The sequence below is a fragment of the Pygoscelis adeliae genome, unplaced genomic scaffold (assembly GCF_000699105.1).
Source record: "Pygoscelis adeliae isolate BGI_AS28 unplaced genomic scaffold, ASM69910v1 Scaffold189, whole genome shotgun sequence".
Lineage (NCBI taxonomy): Eukaryota > Metazoa > Chordata > Aves > Sphenisciformes > Spheniscidae > Pygoscelis > Pygoscelis adeliae.
This window is the reverse complement of record NW_008825543.1, coordinates 857,231-857,595: the sequence shown is the minus strand read 5'-3', so window position 1 is coordinate 857,595 and position 365 is coordinate 857,231. Positions and strand designations below refer to the sequence as shown.

The 365-nt window shown below is 69.0% G+C and overlaps 1 protein-coding gene across 1 annotated transcript in view; it reads right to left on the bottom strand.

Annotated features, from left to right (window-relative positions):
• ST7L (suppression of tumorigenicity 7 like) overlaps positions 1 to 365 on the bottom strand; it is a 27,766-nt gene that overhangs the window by 22,584 nt on the left and 4,817 nt on the right. The gene's annotated exons all lie outside the window — the stretch shown is intronic.

Genomic DNA, 365 nt, shown 5'->3' with positions numbered 1-365 from the left:
GGAATGCAGTTTTCTGGTGCTATTCTGACCGTGGTTTTGACCCAAACTGCACATCAGCTTTGTCACCCGCCACCAGCCCAGGAGGGAGCACGGGAGGGACGCTGGCGGCAAAGGGCACCCCGGCTGGAGTGCCAGCCCGGCCTGGGGGTGACAGCAAACTCGACTGCAGCAGGCTCTCCCCAAATTCAGGCCTCCAGCCTGACAAGACACCCCCCGGGCGGGGAGCAGGTGCCTGCGGTGACACCCAACCGGACGCGAAGTGACAGGGTGTGGGCTGGGGACGCAGCCGGGGCAGGGCTGGCACCCCCCCGGGGCACCGGCCGGGCAGCAGCGGGGAGCACTCGGGCAGCACCACGAGGGCCGCC